This window comes from Loxodonta africana, chromosome 3 (genome assembly GCF_030014295.1).
Source record: "Loxodonta africana isolate mLoxAfr1 chromosome 3, mLoxAfr1.hap2, whole genome shotgun sequence".
Taxonomy (NCBI): Eukaryota; Metazoa; Chordata; class Mammalia; order Proboscidea; family Elephantidae; genus Loxodonta; species Loxodonta africana.
In genome coordinates this window covers 67,023,719-67,041,958 of record NC_087344.1, presented here as the reverse complement: position 1 = coordinate 67,041,958, position 18,240 = coordinate 67,023,719, and the positions used below count along the sequence as shown (strand labels likewise).

The 18,240-nt window shown below is 41.0% G+C and overlaps 1 protein-coding gene and 1 long non-coding RNA gene across 8 annotated transcripts in view; one reads left to right on the top strand and one right to left on the bottom strand.

Annotated features, from left to right (window-relative positions):
- ZCCHC17 (zinc finger CCHC-type containing 17) overlaps nucleotides 1-18,240 on the bottom strand; it is a 98,516-nt gene that overhangs the window by 65,864 nt on the left and 14,412 nt on the right. The window lies entirely within an intron of this gene.
- LOC135230716 (uncharacterized) lies at nucleotides 13,541-17,969 on the top strand. Its single transcript, XR_010321358.1, has 3 exons — nucleotides 13,541-14,072; nucleotides 15,227-15,684; nucleotides 17,313-17,969. It is a non-coding gene; the product is annotated as an uncharacterized LOC135230716 (long non-coding RNA).

The window sequence follows — 18,240 nt, the reverse complement described above, 5'->3', positions numbered from 1 at the left end:
CTGAGTTATCCAATTCTGTGATTTTATTGTTAATCTTCTGAATTTCTGATTGCTGTCTGTCTATGGATTTTTCCAGCTTATTAAACTTTTAATTATATTCCTGAATAATCTTTGTAATTTCTTCAGTTGCTTTATCTGTGTGTTCCTTGGCTTTTTCTGCATATTGCTTCATTTCCTTCCTGATGCCTTGAAGGGTTCTGCATATTAAACTTTTGTATTCTGCATCTGGTAATTCCAGGAATGCACTTTCATCTAGAAGATCCCTGGATTCTTTGTTTTGAAAGCCTGTTGAGGTGATCATGGTCTGTTCCTTTATGTGACTTAATATTGACTGCTGTCTCCGAACCATCTATAAGTTATTGTATTTAGTTTATGCTTGCTTACTGTGTCGTAGCTGTTTGCTTTGTTTTGTTTTGGTATACCCCTATGGGTTGCTTGAGTGAGCTAGCTTGATTATTTTTGCCTTTGGAGCTCTGGTGTCCTGTCCCCAGCTGGCTAGAGCTGTTATCAGGTATATCAGACTAGGAGTCCATTCAGTTTTCTTGTATGAATTCAGCTCAGGTTTCCAGGTAGCTGATATCAAGTGTGTGGTACAGGCTCTGTCCTACAGTCTTAGAGGGGCGGGGGTGATTGGCGTATATACCCGTATCTGATTGTAGCGGGGGGTCACGCTCTGAACAAGGCAGGGGGCTAAGAACGGACCCCCAAGTATCTCTGAGGAAAACGCATCTCTGTTCCCCAGAGTGTGCTGGTGGGTGGGCTCTGCAGAGGGACCATGGGCACCCAAAGTTTTTGTTGTAAGGACTGGGAGGTACCATTTATCCCTGGACCCCTGTCGTGGGTGGCTGGGTGACCTGAGTGGAGCCACCAGTCCTTAGGTCCCTATTGTGGGTAGGTGAGGACCTTGTTTAATAGGCAAAGCAATGTCAAACGTCAAACATCCACCTCTCCACCGCAGAGCTGAAATGGTCGGAGTTTGCCAACAAGGGCCTATTCTCCTGAAATAGGCCCACACAGGTCCATGTAGAACGAAAAGGTGCTCAAGGTCCATGGACGGTTTATGCCTGGACAGGAGCCACTTCTGTCCTGAGCTCCCCCAGTTAACAGAGGTAGCAAATTATCTTTTCCCCCCAGCTGCAAATTTTTTCCTTCCCCAAGGCCGGGAGGACGGCTCTAGGTGCTCACCAGGGTCTATCTCAGGCCCAGGGATTCAGCCACTGAAGCTGGCTTTGGGGTGGATGGGGGGCGCCGTAAAATATATGCAAATATATAAACTTTTGCCGAGAGCGCCCTTCTCCTCAGGTAAAATATACGCAAGTACTTAGCTTTTGCCGAGAGTGCCCTTCTGTTCAGGTTCCGGAGGTGTGAGTGGGCTGTGTGGCTGGCTGCTTCTCCCTGAGGAAACTGCTGCCGAAGGCTAGTACCAGCCCTCTGCCGGTGCAGCTCTGGGAATGTTGCCTGAGGGCTCCCTGCAATTCAGGTCTGGTAACTCCTCTCCGCTTCTGAACCTTTGATGCTCAAGGCTCCCAGCTTGTCACAAATATACTTGTTTCACTTGTTTTTTTCCGGTCTTTGTTGTAAAGAGGGCTCGATGGAAGCGTCTGTCTATTCCACCATCTTGGCTCCCCTTTTTTTTTTTGTTTTTAAGTTGGATTCAATTTTCCATTTTTTTTTTTTTTTTTTTCTTAAAAAAATATTGTGCTTTGGGTGGTTTACAGAACAAATTAGCTTCTCATTCAACAGCACACACATTATTTTGCGACACTGGTTACCAACCCCACGTGTCAACACTCCCCCTTCTGGACTTGGGTTCCTTATTACCGGCCTTTCTGTCCCCCCCTGCCTTCTAGTCCTTGCCCCTAGGCTGGTATGCCCCTTTAGTCTCGTTTTGTTTTATGGGCCTGTCTAATCCTTGGCCAGAGGGTGAGCCTCAGGAGTCACTTAATTACTGAGCTAAAAAGGTATCTAGGGGCCATACTCTCAGGGTTTCCCCAGTCTCTGTCAGGCCAGCAGGTCCAGTCTGGTTTTTTTTTTTTGGTTAGAATTTTGTTCTACATTTTCTCCAGCTCTGTCCGGGACTCTCTATTGAGGTCCCTGTCAGAGCAGTCAGTGGTGATAGCCAGGCACCATCTAGTTGGACTGGACTGTCTGGTGGAGGCCATGGCAGATGTGGTCCATTAGTTCTTTGGACTAATCTTTCCCTTGTATCTTTAGGTTTCTTCATTCTTACTTGCTCCCTGAGACCAGTGGAGTATCCTAGATGGCTGCTCACAGGCTTTTAAGACCCCAGATGCTACTCACAAAAGCAGAATGTTGAGCATTTTCTTTATAAACTATGTTATGCCAATTGAGCTAGATGTTCCCCAAGGCCATGCTCCCTACAGCCCTTAGCCCAGCAATTCAGTCCCTCAGGGAGTTTGGATTTGTCTATGGAGCTTCCATGACCATGCCTTGGACAAGTTGTACTGGCTTCCCCAGTACTGTGTACTTGTCTTACCCTTCACCAAAGTTACCACTTATCTATTGTCTATTTAGTGTTTTTCCATCCCCACCCTTTCCCTCCCTTGTAACCATCAAAGATTGTTTTTTTTTGTGTGTAAACCTTTTCATGAGTTTTTATAGTAGTGGTCTCGTACAATATTCGTCCTTTTGTGATTGATTTATTTCACTCAGCATGCCTTCCAGATTCATCTATGGTGTTCTGAAATGCTTCACAGATTCATCATTGTTCTTTATCATTGCATAGTACTCCACTGTGTGTATGTAACATAGTTTGTTCATCCATTCATCTACTGACAGGCATCTAAGTTGTTTCCATCTTTTTGCTATTGTGAACAATGCTGCACTGAACATGGGTGTCTATTCGTGTGATGGCTCTTATTTCTCTAGGATATATTCCTGGCAGTGGGATTGCTGGATCATATGGTATTTCTATTTCTAGCTTTCTAAGGAAGTGCCATATTGTTTTCCAAAATAGTTGTGCCATTTTGCACTCCCACCAGCAGTGCATAAGAGTTCCAATCTCCCCGCAGCCTCTCCAACATTTGTTATTTTCTGTTTTTTTGATTCATGCCAGTAATGCTGGGGTTGAGATGGTATCTCACTGCGGTTTAATTTCCACTTTTCTAATGGCTAGTGTCTCAGTCATCTAGTGCTGCTGTAGCGGAAATACCACAAGTGGATGGTTTTAACAAAGAGAAATTTATTCTCTCACAGTCTAGTAGGCTACAAGTCCAAATTCAGGGCATCAGCTCCAGGGGAAGGCTTTCTCTATCGACTCTGGAGGAAGATCTTTATCATCAATCTTCCCCTGGACTAGGAGCTTCTCTGCACAGGAACCTCAGATCCGAAGGATGCAACCTGCTCCTGGTGCTGCCTTCTTGGTAGTATGAGGTCCCCATGTCTCTCTGCTGGCTTCTCTCTTTTATATTTCAAAAGAGATTAGCTTAAGACACTATCTAATCTTGTAGATCTCATCAATATAACTGCTACTAATCCATCTCATTACATCACAGTGACAGGATTTACAAAACATAGGAAAATCACATCAGATGACAAAATGGAAGACAATCATACAATACTGGGAATCATGACCTAGCTAAATTGACAGATATTTTTGAGGGACACAATTCAATTCATGACAGCTAGTGATCGCGAGCATTTCCTCATGTGTCTGTTGGCCGCTTTAATGTCTCTGTGGTGAAGTGTCTGTTCATATCCTTTGCCCATTTTTTAATTGGACTATTTGTCTTTTTGTTGTAAAGGTGTTGGATTTTCCTGCAGATTTTAGAGATTTGACCTTTGCAGGACTTGTCATAGCCAAAAATTTTTTCCCAGTTTGTAGGTTTTTCCAAAGTGACATCTGATATTTGTTCCTGGCAACAATCTTTAAAAGTGTGCATGGTAGGTCCCTACATTGTAGATGGGGCAAAATAGTGTAGTTGTAGAAACAGCATGAGCTGTAGAGTTAAAAATGGGTCTCCTAATCCCAGCTCTGCTACTTCCTATCTGTGGGATCTTCAACACAACTTGCTAGTAAGGGCCTAAATTCCCATTTATACTCATTTTGTTGCTGCAGATAACAGATGATATAAATAAAGTGCAAGGCACCAATATCTGGCACCTAATGTACATCCAATAAACTGTAGCTTTTTAATAATTTACGCTTTAGATACTGAAGCGTAAAAGATTAGTGACTGGTAATATGAGCCTGAGACCAGATCTAGATGATGCCTGGCTACCACCAATGACTGCCCTGACAGGGAACACAACAGAGAGTCCCTAATAGAGCAAGAGAAAAGTGGTGCAGAACTCAAATTCACATAAAAAGATCAGATTTAATGATCTGAGTGAGACTAGAGGAAGCCCCAAAAACATGGCCCCAGACTCTGTTAACCCAGAATTAAAACTATTCCTGAAGCCAACTTTTCAGACAAAGATCAGATGGGACTATAAAATATAAAATACTTCTGAAAAGTATGCTTCTTAGTTCATGATACATGAGGCTAAATGGGCAGCTCCTGTCCAGAGGTGGGATGAAAAGGCAGAAAGGAATAGCTGGTTGAATGGACACATGAAATGTGGGATGGAAAGGGGGAGTGTGCTGTCATATTACAGGGACTGCAACTACAGTCACATAACAATATGTGTATAAATTTTTGTATAAGAAATTAACTTGAGCTGCAAACTTTCACCTAAAGCACACACAGAGAAAAAGATTAGTGACTGGTAGAAAAGGACAACTGAATTAGACACAAGCTAGGTAGAGAACCTAGGTCCCTTGCTTTCTAATCCATTGCCTCCTATTTTACCAAACATCACCATTACTCACTTCAATGTTAGGAAACAGGCACAAACTTTCATTCTTCCTATTTTTCAATATGCATATTGGGATACAGCACTTGATCTAGATATCCAGGGTTACTCACCATTAAGAATGGGATAAGAACCAAAATGTTCTAAACTCCTATTTTACACTTATCGACATCTTTATGCTGGGGTAGGGACCAACAGTCCCAAAGATAAAGTACAATCAAGCAGCCACTGGTACTTAAAATCAAGGCAAGGTGGAGCTGGAGGCAAGAGTTTAGAGATTAGCTGGTCCAATCCTGTCATTTTACAAGTGAGGAAACTGAAGACCAGAGACACAAAGTGCTTACCCAAGTTCATAAAGCAATTTGTTCTCTGTAAAACAGGGCCACATGGATAAAGAAGGTAAGAATTTCCATTTTTAATTACCATAAAATCAAATCCCTTCTTTCTGGGCCCAGTGAAGGTACTTTGACTGGCTTTTGCTCCAGGGTTCTAGAAAGAGAGCTGAGCTTTCTTATTTTATATAACAACACCATTTAAGAGTATAATTATCTAACAAACTTAAAAGCAGCATCTGGAAGTTGGGGCCCAAATCACTTGCTCTATAAAGTAAGACAATCTCACTTTTCAATCCTGAAGCTCCAGTATCACATTACGGTCTTTAGAGGAAATATTATAACAGACCTTAATTTGGTCTGTCCCAAAAGAAAAGGTTAATATGCTCCAGAATGAATGCACTCCACTGTTCAGTTAGGAAAAGGCATTCTTGCCTGTTTCTAGCGCCAGGTGTTTCTAATACTGTGTCTCCTAGGGTGCAGTCAGAGTTAAAATTAACAGGATGGCACCTGCCATAGATGATCACACAGTCTGTCTGGTGTCCCCAAAATAATTAGTCTAATGGCTTAGGGAAAAAATTCAGTAATTATCTCAACTGAACTCTGGGCTTGGGTGAAATGAATATACCATCTTCAGATTAGAGATTGCACTGGCCTTGAAACTAGTTATCCCTATAATGCAAGTGAGGAATTTATGGCTTAAAAACATTAAGTTATTTGCCCAAAGATACAAAGTTAGGAAGTGGCAGGTATAGAAGTTTGTTTGTTTGTTTTTCTAACCCAGTGCTATTTCCACCTTCCCAATACGAGTCTCCCCTCAGCATTTCTTTGGCTATGGCAGGGCCAGGCTAAATCCCAACTCCCACTTGATATGCTTGTACTCCTTACCATGCTTAAAAGACTCCAGCACCAAGATGCCTCTCAGAGGACAAAAGAAAGATGAATACTGGCTTCTCAGCTATTTAGTTACTGAATGCCATTCCTGCTGGGCCCGCTAAGAGGAGAATTCCTAGGATATGGGCTACCTCACCAGTGTCTTCAAGGACAATTGGTCATAAAAGACTTGGATTCAACTTTATTCAAACATTTATTAACCACCTACACTACATGCAAGATACCATGTCAGGTACTGTGAAATAAAAGCAACTTAAAAAAAAGATGTCTAGTCTATTTTAAAATGAATTTGTAGTTACCAAGATATATGAGACAACCATGGCCCCCGCTCTCCAGTAACTCACAATCTAGTGGAGGAGACAGATACACACATAAAAAAAAAAAAAAACATAAGTAACAATAAATCAAGGCAGCCTGTGATGCCATAACAAAGGTACAAACAAATGACTGTGGAATAATCAAATTTACCATCTACCTTCTGCCTGTACCTCAATTCAGTTAAAAGAATTCTCCTATAGGCCCTTCGGTTCCTCCCTGCATTTACGTACAGCTAAGCAATCCCAGCTGCAGTTTAGTAGAACGTGGACTTGGAGAAAGGCCCTGATTTAGATTCCTACCTTTGCCAATTATTAACCATGTGACCTTGGAAAATTTACTTAACCTCTAGGAAGACTTTCCTTATCCATAAAGTGGACTTCACAACTTCTTTGAAGAGATTCAGACAGAATGTGTGTGAAAGTACTTAATATAGTACCTGACATACATTAAAATTTTTTTAATTATAATGTAGCTAGGTCTTCTTTGTAAATATTAGACACTCATTATGTTTGCTGAATGAATATTCTGAAAATATTTTCTTCTTTCCATTTTAACACGAAACTTCTCTTTCCCTAATCTCAATCACTTCTAAACCATGGGTTTTCAAAAAGTGCTCCTGAAATACTAAGCTAGAACTAAAGTTCTCTCTGGTAACATTCCTTGATAGTAAGATAAAATATAAAACCTGTATTAGTTCAAGCCTCCTCTCATCTAAGAAAAGCTGTAGGTCAGGAGCCACTCTACTAGAACTCTAAGTCAGTCTGTGGAGGGCAGAGTGCTCTTCTCTGTTTTGCACAGCACCTGACAAGTGAGGGCTTCAGGATCAGAGAAATCATTTCACCTTCAGTGCTACCACTTCCTTTTTGTGAGCTCTGGTACTTCACCAACCCTTGGGGAAACCACGAGCCTTCAAGAAAGAGGACAGAGGCTCCAACAAAGCGAAATTGTTTGCTGTTAGTGTTATTATCCTTTGTATCTTGCCTGTTTTAACACAAGTTGGGATCAACTTAGCAGAGTCAAGAGCCATGACTATCTATAAACACTGACGGTCACAAAGGCTGTCCTCAGAGAACTGACACCATTAGGAAGCAAAATTCCTGTTAGCCGTGAGGCAAGTATGAATTCTGTAAGAATGAGAGTTAAAATACTACAGGCACTCAAAAGATATGGAAAACGATATTTTGGCTTCGCTTTTGCTTCAAGACAAAAAAGATAACTTTAATGAGCAACTGCTATGTTAATAAGATGATTGCTTATTTAACCATTACAGTAATTCTATTCAACAAATGAGAAAACTGAGGCTTAGTGAGTAAGTATATGAACTGGGCCTGGAATTCAGGTTCTATCTGGTTCCAAAGTCTCTGCTCTATAAATAAACACAATGCCTTCTCCTTCAAAGGTTGATCATTCAGTTAGTCATCAAAAATGTATTCAGCAGAGGCGGGGCCAAGATGGCGGACCAGGTAGACGCTACCCTGGATCCCTCTTGCAACAGAGACTCGGAAAAACAAGTGAATCAATCACATACATAACGATCTAAGAACCCTGAACAACAAACACAGATTTAGAGACGGAAAACGAACAAATACAGGGAAGCAGCGACTGTTTTCAGACCCTGGAGCCAGCGTCCCAGTCAGGCAACCTTGGCGCCGGGCATCTGGGCCCAGGGGAGCTGAACTCATAAATCTTGTGATGGCGCAAACAAGGGGCGCAGCCCTACCCCCCTGAACTGAACCCGGGAGGGGGCCCAGCCGGTCCGCGTGGGCGGCGTGGCGATGCAGCTGGTGGGAGAACTCCCCGGGAGGCAGTGACTGGTTTTGGAGCCGGGAGTGCTGCGTCCCAGCCGGGGAACCCTGGCGCCAGGTATTTGACTGGGTGCTGTCACGGAGCAAGCACGGGGTGCAGCCCTACTCCCCTGAACTAACCCCGGGACGGGGCCCAGCCGGTCTGCGGGGGCGGCGAAGCGACGCGGCTGGCGGGAGGAGAAATCCCCCGGAGGCAGCCACTGATTTTGGAGCCGGGAGTAAAGCGTCCCAGCAGGGGAACCTTGACGCTAGGATTTGGACTGGCAGCGGAGGATCTGACCGCGGCTTCAGTGGGCCAGACCCTCGGGGGCAATCTCCACACAGCCAGCACACATAGGCGACACGCCTCTCGGGAATCTCAGATAAAATAGTCATTCCAAGCAAGACAAGCAACTCTGGCTATATTCTGAGGTACTACTCTCCTATCTCACTGATCCCTCCCCCACCCTTCCCAGGCGGCATCATTAACATTGGAATTTCCTGAGCCAGAGGGAGAACGGCTCCAGCTCCGCAGCGGCTTTGCTTCCCCCTCCTCTTTTTTTTTTCTTTTGGTCTTTTCCTAACCCACTCTTCCGGCCTGAGAGAATGAAACACAAAAAACCGAGGGACCAAAAATCCACCCCTAATTGGACTAAAAACACAGAACCACCTACAGCCAAGCATATATGATCCAAATCTCAGACTTTCATCCTTACAGGGAAGAAGGTGGCGGTTAAAATCCAAAGGCAGTTCTGATAGGGATCTGACTGCATTTTTTTTTTTAGCGGATTTTCTGGAAAAACTAGTTTCCCAGTGATGGCTCGGAGACAGCAGTCCATATCAAACCACATAAAGAAGCAGACCATGACAGCTTCTCCAACCCCCCAAACAAAAGAATCAAACTCTTTCCCAAATGAAGATACAATTCTGGAATTATCAGATACAGAATATAAAAAACTAATTTACAGAATGCTTCAAGACATCAGAAACGAAATAAGGCAAACTGCAGAAAAAGCCAAGAACACACTGATAAAACAGTAGAAGAACTCAAAAAGATTATTCAAGAACATAGTGGAAAAATTAATAAGTTGCAAGAATCCATAGAGAGACAGCATGTAGAAATCCAAAAGATTAACAACAAAATTACAGAATTAGACAACGCAGTAGGAAGTCAGAGGAGCAGACTCGAGCAATTAGAATGCAGACTGGGACATCTGGAGGACCAGGGAATTAACACCAACATAGCTGAAAAAAAATCAGATAAAAGAATTAAAAAAAATGAAGAAACCCTAAGAATCATGTGGGACTCTATTAAGAAGGATAACTTGCGTGTGATTGGAGTCCCAGAACAGGGAGGGAGGACAGAAAACACAGAGAAAATAGTTGAAGAAATCCTGACACAAAACTTCCCTGACATCATGAAAGACGAAAGGATGTCTATTCAAGATGCTCATCGAACCCCATTTAAGATTGATCCAAAAAGAAAAACACCAAGACATATTATCATCAGACTCGCCAAAACCAAAGATAAACAGAAAATTTCAAAACCAGCCAGGGAGAAAAGAAAGGTTTCCTTCAAGAGAGAATCAATAAGAATAAGTTCAGACTACTCAGCAGAAACCATGCAGGCAAGAAGGGAATGGGACGACATACACAGAGCACTGAAGGAGAAAAACTGCCAGCCAAGGATCATATATCCAGCAAAACTCTCTCTGAAATATGAAGGCGAAATTAAGAGATTTACAGATAAACACAAGTTTAGAGAATTTGCAAAAACCAAACCAAAGCTACAAGAAATACTAAAGGATATTGTTTGGTCAGAAAATCAATAACATCAGATACCAGCGCAACACAAGGTCACAAAACAGAACATCCTGATATCAACTCAAATAGGGAAATCACAAAAACAAATTAAGATTAAAAAAAAAAAAAAAGGCTCATAACAGGGAATCACTGAAGTCAGTATATAAAAGATCACAATAATCAAAAAGAGGGACTAAATACAGGAGGCATAGAATTGCCATATGGAGAGTGATATAAGGCGACATAGAACAATACAAGTTAGGTTTTTACTTAGAAAAATAGGGATAGATAATAAGGTAACCACAAAGAGGTATAACAACTCCATAACTCAAGATAAAAGCCAAGAAAAACGTAACGACTCAACAAACAAAGTCAAACACTACGAAAATGAGGATCTCACAATTTACTAAGAAAAATGTCTCAGCACAAAAAAGTATGTGGAAAAATGGAATTGTCAACAACACACATAAAAAGGCATCAAGATGACAACACTAAACACTTATTTATCTATAATTACGCTGAATGTAAATGGACTAAATGCACCAATAAAGAGACAGAGAGTCTCGGACTGGATAAGGAAACACGATCCGTCTATATGCTGCCTACAAGAGACACACCTTAGACTTAGAGACACAAACAAACTGAAACTCAAAGGATGGAAAAAAATATATCAAGCAAACAATAAGCAAAAAAGGAGTAGCAATATTAATTTCTGACAAAATAGACTTCAGACTTAAATCCACCACAAAGGATAAAGAAGGACACTACATAATGACAAAAGGGACAATTGATCAGGAAGACATAACCATATTAAACATTTATGCACCCAATGACAGGGCTGCAAGATACATAAATCAAATTTTAACAGAATTGAAAAGTGAGATAGACACCTCCACAATTATAGTAGGAGACTTCAACACACCACTTTCGGAGAAGGAAAGGACATCCAGTAAGAAGCTCAATAGAGACACAGAAAACCTAATTTATACAGTCAACCAACTTGACCTCATTGACTTCTACAGAACTCTCTACCCAACTGCTGCAAAGCATACTTTTTTTTCTAGTGCACATGGGACATTCTCTAGAATAGACCACATATTAGGTCATAAAATAAATCTTTGCAGAATCCAAAACATCGAAATATTACAAAGCATCTTCTCAGACCACAAGGCAATAAAACTAGAAATCAATAACAGAAAAACTAGGGAAAAGAAATCAAATACTTGGAAACTGAACAATACCCTCCTGAAAAAAAACTGGGTTATAGAAGACATCAAGGAGCGAATAAGGAAATTCATAGAATGCAACGAGAATGAAAATACTTCCTATCAAAACCTCTGGGACACAGCAAAAGCAGTGCTCAGAGGCCAATTTATATCGATAAATGCACACATACAAAAAGAAGAAAGAGCCAAAATCAGAGAACTGTCCCTACAACTTGAACAAATAGAAAGTGAGCAACAAAAGAATCCATCAGGCTCCAGAAGAAAACAAATAATAAAAATTAGAGCTGAACTAAATGAATTAGAGAACAGAAAAACAATTGAAAGAATTAACAAAGCCAAAAGCTGGTTCTTTGAAAAAATTAACAAAATTGATAAACCATTGGCTAGACTGACTAAAGAAATACAGGAAAGGAAACAAATAACCCGAATAAGAAATGAGAAGGACCACATCACAACAGAACCAAATGAAATTAAAAGAATCATATCAGATTATTACGAAAAATTATACTCTAACAAATTTGCAAACCTAGAAGAAATGGATGAATTCCTGGAAAAACACTACCTACCTAAACTAGAACATTCAGAAGTAGAACAACTAAATAGACGCATAATGAAAAAAGAGATTGAAACAGTAATCAAAAAACTCCCAACAAAAAAAACCCTGGCCCGGACGGCTTCACTGCAGAGTTCTACCAAACTTTCAGAGAAGAGTTAACACCACTACTACTAAAGGTATTTCAAAGCATAGAAAATGACGGAATACTACCCAACTCATTCTATGAAGCCACCATCTCCCTGATATCAAAACCAGGTAAAGACATTACAAAAAAAGAAAATCACAGACCTATATCCCTCATGAACATAGATGCAAAAATCCTCAACAAAATTCTAGCCAATAGAATTCAACAACATATCAAAAAAATAATTCACCACGATCAAGTGGGATTTATACCAGGTATGCAAGGCTGGTTTAATATCAGAAAAACCATTAATGTAATCCACCATATAAATAAAACAAAAGACAAAAACCACATGATCTTATCAATTGATGCAGAAAAAGCATTTGACAAAGTCCAACACCCTTTTATGATAAAAACTCTCACCAAAGTAGGAATTGAAGGAAAATTCCTCAACATAATAAAGGGCATCTATGCAAAGCCAACAGCAAACATCATTCTAAATGGAGAGAACCTGAAAGCATTTCCCTTGAGAACAGGAACCAGACAAGGATGCCCTTTATCACGGCTCTTATTCAACATCGTGCTAGAAGTCCTAGCCAGGGCAATTAGGCTAGACAAAGAAAAAAAAGGCATCCGGATTGGCAAGGAGGAAGTAAAATTATCTCTATTTGCAGATGACATGATCTTATACACAGAAAACCCTAAGGAATCCTCCAGAAAACTACTGAAACTAATAGAAGAGTTTGGCAGAGTCTCAGGCTATAAGATAAACATACAAAAATCACTTGGATTCCTCTACATCAACAAAAAGAACATCGAAGAGGAAATAACCAAATCAATACCATTCACAGTAGCCCCCCAAAAGATAAAATACTTAGGAATAAATCTTACCAAGGGTGTAAAAGACCTATACAAAGAAAACTACAAAGCTCTACTACAAGAAATTAAAAACGACCTACTTAAGTGGAAAAACATACCTTGCTCATGGATAGGAAGACTTAACATAGTAAAAATGTCTATTCTACCAAAAGCCATCTATACATACAATGCACTTCCGATCCAAATTCCAATGTCATTTTTTAAGGTGATAGAGAAACAAATCACCAATTTCATATGTGCTGGGAGCCAGGCTGCAAGGGCGGCCCCTCTGCACCCACTGCCCCCAGCATAAACATCAAAGAATCCCTGAAAAGTCAGGAGGAGCCAGGCTGCAAGGGCGGCCCCTCTGCACCCACTGCCCCCAGCATAAACATCGAAGAATTCCTGAAAAGTCAGGAATATCTCTGTCATCTGTGTTCTGTTTCTGTTTCATTTTCAGCCTGTGTATAGCAGAATGTATAAGCATAAAATTCCATTATAGATTTAGGGACCTTTGGAGGGGGGCGTCCTACTCATAATCCCCTGGTAAAATCCCGGGCAGGGACAGCCCGTGTATTACCTGAGGATCAACATGAAGCTGTCTTAGGGGGAAAACAAATAGCTCGACTATGGAAAACTAAAACAGGATGGTGGAATCCTGGTATTTACCGAGGCCCTTTTGTGATTAAACCACCACCCACACATGATCCCATAAAAGTGGAAAAACAAAAGGCAGTGAGTTCTCTCAGCCAATTTCTCAGCCAATTACAGGTCAACCTTCTCGTCTACCCCTCTCACTGCTGCGCTTGACTGGTCTTTGGGTATAGAGATTGGGCTAATTGTCCTTGGCATAATCGTGGACAATATGATGTAACCCAAAGTGGCTGGACTTCAAGAACTTGACCACCCTGGACAAGATGGACAAAGCCTATGTAACAATGATTTTGCAAAAAGATTAATTGTTATAAAAACTGTGGAAGGTATTGCAAGATTAAGCATAAGTGTAAAGCAGTATGAAGTCAATTGTTACTCTAAATCAACTAAACAAAAACTCATTGTATTTGTGTGCGCACGCAGAACTGTACTAGGTGTCACTTGGAAAATTATGTCTCTGGGAAATGATGTTTATGATTATATCTTGTACTGCCCCTTTATTGATCATGCGATGTTATGCTTTTGTAAACTTATGATATAAAAGACCATGTAAAAAATAAAGAGCAGAGCCTTCTTCATCTGCAAAATGAAAATATAAGACACACTACCTCTCATTCTTTTTTTCGCCGAACTCTACCCCTCCTCTGGTAACCCTGTTCATTGCTGAGGCTGGCCCCCGGCAACTGGCGCCCGAACAGGGACCTGAAGGTAAGCATTGTCGTCTCGGGGTAGATAGGGCTGTTGCCTAGAGCTAAATAAGAAAGGAGAAAAGCTCCCTTTAGCCACCCCGTCGTTAGAGAGGACAGGGATAGGAAAGGAAAGATAGGCAAAACATATGAGAAGTTGTTAGACCCCTGTATAAGCAAGAGAATACTAGAAAAACACTATGGGACAAACATCCTCTGCAGAAAGGAAACTGTTTATTGATATCATCACGTGTATGCTCAAAAAAAGGGGAACCGCAGTGACTAGAAGCCAAGTAGCTCGGTTTTTACATTTTGTTCAGGAACAATGCCCCTGGTTCCCAGAGGGAGGCTCAGTTAATTTGGACATATGGAAAGCTGTGGGAGAACAGCTACAAAAATATTATACTAGATGTGGTCCTGAGGGGGTGCCTGTTGATGCTTTTGCATTATGGATGCTTATCAGAGATACTCTTGACCCAACTCCCGATTCTGTTAAAGCATTCCAAGTACTAGACAATCCTGACTCTGACCCCACTTTAGAGGAGGAAGAAACACCTCTGCTTCAGAAACATCCTTCTGTAGCGTCTACCCCTTCAGCCCCACCCTTTGTTGGTCTATCTAATCCAATCACAAATGACACTCTGAGCCCGGAGGAGCAAGTCGATCTAGAGGAGGAGGCTGCTAGATATCATCAAGATGAGGATATTGTTCTTCCTTTACGAAAGTTGCAAATTGAGTCACAGCCTCCAAAGTATGAGGTTAAATCATTGACCTTTACTCCTCGAAATAGAGTACCTTTACCTCCCCCACCTCCTTCTCTGGCAGGAAAATCAAAAATCAAAGCATCCTTAAAACAAGGCTTGTCTGAGGGAGACGTTACCCTCCCTTTGTGCTTTCCAGTACATTATAGCGAGGAATTTGATGAGGATGCAGAATGGACTCCTCTTTCTTATAAATTCCTCAAGGAGGTTAAAAATGCCTGCAAAGAATATGGACCCCTGTCTCCATACACATTGTCGTTAATAGATATTCTGTCAACCAGCTGGATGACTCCTTATGATTGGTATCAGCTGGCAAAAACCTGCTTACCAGGGGGTAGTTTCTTGTTATGGAAAATGGAAAAGACCTGACCCATTAATCTCTTGTGGAAGAGGCTATGCTTGTGTTTTCCTACAGGACAAAACTTCCCCTTTGTGGATACCCGACAGACTCATCAGACATGCAAGACCCAAAAACCACCAAAAATCCTCCAACACTTTCTCCCTCTCTGCTTACAAACCTAACACCTCTCACGACTCTTCTGAGAAATCTGTCTCTTGAAAATGCTCCATCTACACCCCCACCTTCGCCTGTCTCTAGTTCCTCCTCTTCATCTTCTACTCCACTCCCTCTCACTGACTTTATACAACCCTCTACAAACCTCAACAACTCTTCATCTCGAGACAAAGTGCGGTGGAGAAGCCGGAGACATACTCCCTATTCAAGAACCCATCGAACCATTGCGGCTGAGCCCCCAACTTGGGGCCAACTCAAAAAAACTTACTCATCTGGCTCACACCTTAACCGTGGATCAATATATTCCCGTAAATGCGGGTACTCTTTTTGTGGCAATGCTCGCTATCATTTCCTGTCAGGTATGTGTTGTTACGGCTGATATGCATTGGGCTTATGTCCCAAAACCTCCTATATTTCACCCCGTCACCTGGGAAGATCCTTCCCCCTCTGTATTTACTAATAATTCTGCATTACTGGGGGGCGAAACCATATTTTGGAACCCTCAAGGCTTTAATTCTAATTATTCCTATTCTGGTATATCAGATAATCCTCCTATTTGTATTCAATTAAGAAATTTGCAAAAAACTATCCCTGGCTGTATTCCTTTTGGCTTCAAATCAATGATTACTGATTCACCTAATGGAAATCAAAACCAACAGCCTTACAGATTATTATGGGCTCTACGCCTCATCCTTCCAGAAAAAACTGACTTTCTTAAAGGTATCCCAAAAGTACACACTCCTCTTTTTCCTACCTGTGATAAGTCGCCTCCTGAGGATTCTAAGAGCAATCAAGATTGGGCTATGATTGACCCTTCAAAAGGATTTCCTATTTGGAGAAATTGTATGTATAATTCACAAGTTGTATATGCTTTGCCTGAAATGTCTGCACGTCTTATTGATTGTAGTATTTTAAATCCTGAAGATGATTATCGTCTATTTTTACAATCAACTCGATATCATTTTAATTGGCAAGATACCTTAGTCCCTCTCCCACAAAAAGTTAATCGTTGGCATATAAATGGATGGGTTCCCCCTATTCTTTCTACCTTCACGGGTAACATACATCCATCTTTGTGGAGACTGGCAACTGCTGCCGGCAATGTCACTTTGTCCCGTCCTTTTAATAATGACAGTTTTGATATTCAAGCTTGTGTACCTGCTCCATATGTGTTATTAATTAGCCGCAACAATCACTCTAGTATTGTTATAGAAAACAAGAAAACACATTATGTTAGTTCTTGTGAAGATTGTATACTGACCAGTTGTATAAACCCTGCAATTCCTGTCGAAAGTATGATGATTTTACAACAGCCAAAATATATTATGATTCCTGTACATTTACAAGAAGATTGGTATGATGATTCAGGCCTAGAAGCCTTAAAACAAGCTTCTGCTATTTTATCTCGAGCCAAACGGTTTGTAGCAGCTTTAATACTGGGAATTTCCGCTCTCATAGCTTTAGCAACTTCTCTTTCACTTTCTGCTATGGCGTTAACACAACAGATTCATACGGCAAACTATGTAGATAATTTAAGTAAAAATATTACTTTAGCCTTAGCCACACAAGAAGCCATTGATAGAAAATTACAACAAGAAATTAATGCCCTTGAAGAAGCAATTCTATATATAGGACAAGAAATCACTAATCTCAAAGTGCGACTTACTTTGAGATGCCATGTAAGTTTCAAATGGATTTGTGTTACTCCACTGCCTGTAAATACTACCATACATACATAATTGGGAAAAAATCAAAAATCATATCCAGGGCATATGGAATCATTCCGATTTGAGTTTTAATATTGACAAATTACATATGGAAATACAAGATATTACAAAAGCAGAAAAAGATTTTTCCTCTTCTCAAATAGCCAAACAATTTATTGATTCCTTAAATTCCTTTATTCAAAAGCATAGTCTTAAAAACATTCTGTTAAACACGGGTATTTCTTTATGTTTATTCTTGATTTTGTTGTTCTTTCTTCCAGTCATCTTCCGAATCTTAAATCAAGCTATCCAAAAGGTGGCTTCAGATCTTCATCTAGCGAAATTAAAAAATAAAAAAGGGGGAGATGCTGGGAGCCAGGCTGCAAGGGCGGCCCCTCTGCACCCACTGCCCCCAGCATAAACATCAAAGAATCCCTGAAAAGTCAGGAGGAGCCAGGCTGCAAGGGCGGCCCCTCTGCACCCACTGCCCCCAGCATAAACATCGAAGAATTCCTGAAAAGTCAGGAATATCTCTGTCATCTGTGTTCTGTTTCTGTTTCATTTTCAGCCTGTGTATAGCAGAATGTATAAGCATAAAATTCCATTATAGATTTAGGGACCTTTGGAGGGGGGCGTCCTACTCATAATCCCCTGGTAAAATCCCGGGCAGGGACAGCCCGTGTATTACCTGAGGATCAACATGAAGCTGTCTTAGGGGGAAAACAAATAGCTCGACTATGGAAAACTAAAACAGGATGGTGGAATCCTGGTATTTACCGAGGCCCTTTTGTGATTAAACCACCACCCACACATGATCCCATAAAAGTGGAAAAACAAAAGGCAGTGAGTTCTCTCAGCCAATTTCTCAGCCAATTACAGGTCAACCTTCTCGTCTACCCCTCTCACTGCTGCGCTTGACTGGTCTTTGGGTATAGAGATTGGGCTAATTGTCCTTGGCATAATCGTGGACAATATGATGTAACCCAAAGTGGCTGGACTTCAAGAACTTGACCACCCTGGACAAGATGGACAAAGCCTATGTAACAATGATTTTGCAAAAAGATTAATTGTTATAAAAACTGTGGAAGGTATTGCAAGATTAAGCATAAGTGTAAAGCAGTATGAAGTCAATTGTTACTCTAAATCAACTAAACAAAAACTCATTGTATTTGTGTGCGCACGCAGAACTGTACTAGGTGTCACTTGGAA